Below are 3591 nucleotides of genomic sequence, written 5' to 3'. Positions count from 1 at the left end.
CTAATTATGGAAGAGGACGGTTTAATGATCTCTGTCTCTGCTGGCAATATGGACATTGTAATTTTATTGAAAAAGGAAAAGGATGTTCCTGAATGTGGAACGCTTCCACATTGACATATGTAACTGCAAACGTATGTAGTATTTCTTGTGACATGCTATACGTTATCAAAGATAAAGCATTAAAAATTGATGACTACGATTGCTTCATGCAACATTTCTTATGGTTTACGGAGAACATCATGTTGTTCTCTATAGTTACAACCATAATCTCTTGTGTGTTTTATCTCTAAATGGTATGTATTCTAAAGATTGTCTGAAAATAAGGTATGTGGTATTCCAGAATCATTAGATTTGTATAAAAATAATATCTGTCTAAATTTGAATCTTTTTACAGGAAACTTTATGTTTTGGTTATCCAGTAGAACATGTAGTTTCTTCTCCCGATGCAAATACAGCTTACATAAAAGTAAGAGATCAAATATTTAAATACACAAGAAACGGAAAACTTGAACAGACAAATATAACGTTAAACGAACAGTGTGATCAAATAGAAGTTATACGAATTGATATCAAAAGATATTATCCTTGCTCTGTCTTCTGGAAAATAGTTTCTTGGTCGACGGAAAAGAAATTGCTAAGAATATTACAAGTTTTTACGTACATTCTGATTTTTTGTTTCTTACGACACTGCAATGTACATTGATTTGTGTCTTATTGAACGAAGTTAATATAAAGCAGCTAAATGATTAAGCAGCTAAACGTGATTTAACTAACCAGCTCTGGGATTTAAATATGAACGAGATTTTATTTGCGGGTAAATACATACTTTTTATAATCTTTTTTTTTTGTATACCGCATATTTTTCTGACTTTAAATATATCGTTACAGATACATCAGGTACCTACATCAGACGACTCGAAAAAGGTTCTCGTATAATAACGGCGATACCGTACGACTCAAAAATAATTTTATAGCTGCCTAGAGGAAATTTAGAATGTATACAGCCAAGGGCATTATCGGTGCATATAGTAAAATGTTACCTGAATAATTGTGATTATTTGACGGCACTTGCTATAATGACTAAACAACGTATAAACTTGAATTTATCATACGACCACGATCCACAATTATTTCTGGATAATGTGAAAAAGTTCCTAGAAGATCTTGTACAGCATAAGAAGTTAAATTGGTTGAATCTGTTTTTGTCAGAATTACAAAATGTCGATGTCACCCGTACAATGTACGCGTTTTGTTATGTGGATCGCCCTGTCAAATCTGACACTAGAAGTAACAAAATACAATTAATAAGGTAGACGAGATCTGTAAATTATTAAGAGATGCCATGGAGAAATATCAAGTTGCGGATAACTTAATACAACCAATATTGATAAGCTTGGTGAAAAATTAACAAAGACAAGGATTGGGAAAATACACTTAGTAAAATAAAGCAAGTGAAAATGTTGGAGGATTCACAGAGATCAGAGTTACATGATCCTACCGTATCCACTTATGAAGCGTTAAAGTGTTCACTGCATTTCGTCACTATCGATACGTTATATGATGTTTCATTAGGCATGTATGATTTAGAACTCGCAATGTTTATAGCGTTTGAATCATCGAAAGAAGATCCCAAAGAATATATTCCATTCTTGAATAATTTGAAAAAATTGGACCCAAATTACATGAAGTATTCTATTAATATGCATCTTAAACGTTACGAATTAGCGTTAAAATATTTGTCTAAAGATTCAACTAACAATAAGTTTGAGGAATGATTAAATTTGATACGTAGTCATAAATTATACCAGGCGGCAATAAAATTGTTTGAGAAGAATACTATAGAGTATAAAAAGGTGGCTGAAGTTTATGGAGAATTTTTGTCAAGTGAAGGAAAATATGTGGAAGCTGGTTTTATAGAAATGGCGATCTTGACAAAGTTGTAGAAACATTTAAAATGTTAAATGATAATTGGGAGGATATAATCGCAATATCAAAAGAGATGAAACTATGGTAAAGATATACAATTTTTTTTCATATATGCATGAAAGAATATTATCCTATCATCGTTAGAATTAATTACATATGCTTCTATACACATAAGAATTAATTTTTTCAGCCCAGCAAATTCATACAAACTTCATAAGACACTGGTTGAACGTTTGAAAGCAGAGCGGAAATATAAACATGCAGCTATAGTATTAAAAGAATATCTAAATGATGCTGAAGAAGCAGTTGCGCTATTATATGAGGGGAGATTTTGGAAATATGCAATACGATCGTGTTTATTTTTCTAAGGTATATATATACAGGGTGTATCATTTTAAGTGATTCAGCTGAATATTTTTTAAAGTAATAGAGATTGAAAAAATTGTTTCAGACAAAAGTTGTTTGGTTCGAAGGGGGACATAAGATGGTGTCATTGATTTGACCTTGGGTGGCATCGTTAAGGACAGGTCAAGGACACCTTCAGTTTCTTAAATGGAACTCCCTATTTTTTATTGCATATTGTTATAGCTTATGTCGAGAGCTTTCCAAAACACTATAATTAAGTATTTTTTCATTAAGTACTTTTCGAGTTATAAGGCTTGAAAGTTACAGTATTGTGACATAATATTTTGTTAAGTATTTATAATTCAAATTCCTTACTTTTTATTTTTGCAAACAACACGAATCAATTAATGTAAAAAAAATACAATTTTCTTAAAGAAAAACTTGTTGTGTAAATGTTTATTGCATATTCATTATTTTCTTAGCTTCTCACGATTCGGGGTGCTTTTTCAATAATTATCAATCACGCAATAAAAAATCGGTACTCTTCTTTCATGGTATACGCTAAATTTAAGTCTTTGTCGAAAGTAATTCAATATGTACTTGGTGAATAGACATTCTGTAAAAATGAAACTTAATGCATGAATATGAATGCCTACAGAAATTACACAGCGCGCAATAGTTTATTCCAGGTATTTTAGACGTTGTTTTTAACAACGGTACAAGAATTACACTCATTATAAATGGCATTAAAATTGTTCTTCAGCTTTGTAGATTAGTAGTGCGTTATCTACTGTGCCACATTACGCTCTTACACAACAAGTTTTTCTGTAAGAAAATTTTGTTTTTTTTTTACATTAATTGATTCATATTGTTGGCAAAAATAAAAAATAAGGAATTTGAATTATAAATACTTAATAAAATATTATGTCACAATACTGTAACTTTCAAGCCTTATAACTCAAAAAGTAATGAAAAAATACTTAATTATAGTGTTTTGGAAAGCTCTCGACATAAGCTATAAGAATATGCAATAAAAAATAGGGGGTTCTATTTAAGAAACTGAAAGTGTCCTTGACCTGTCCTTAACGATGCCACCCAAGGTCAAACCAATGACACCATCTTATGTCCCCCTTCGAACCAAACAACTTTTGTCTGAAACAATTTTTCCAATCTTTTTTACTTTAAGAGATATTCAGCTGAATCACTTAAAATAATACACCCTGTATATATATACTTTTTTTTTACAAAAATTAATCTTTCTTAACTATATAGATAAAAAAGATAGTAGAAATAGAGTTTATGCTTTCTTTAAAGCAGAAA

General features: G+C 30.6%; 2 pseudogenes; both read left to right on the top strand.

The window, feature by feature from the left end:
* The first annotated feature begins 74 nt into the window (after nucleotides 1–74).
* Nucleotides 75–792, top strand: LOC112459009 (annotated as a pseudogene).
* LOC112459008 lies at nucleotides 739–2308 on the top strand (annotated as a pseudogene).
* The last annotated feature ends 1283 nt before the right edge of the window (nucleotides 2309–3591 follow it).

Source organism: Temnothorax curvispinosus, unplaced genomic scaffold (assembly GCF_003070985.1).
Source record: "Temnothorax curvispinosus isolate PA1 unplaced genomic scaffold, ASM307098v1 QBEX01009442.1, whole genome shotgun sequence".
NCBI classification, from domain to species: Eukaryota; Metazoa; Arthropoda; class Insecta; order Hymenoptera; family Formicidae; genus Temnothorax; species Temnothorax curvispinosus.
Note: the sequence above shows the minus strand (reverse complement) of the source record. Positions and strands in the feature narration are given on the sequence as shown.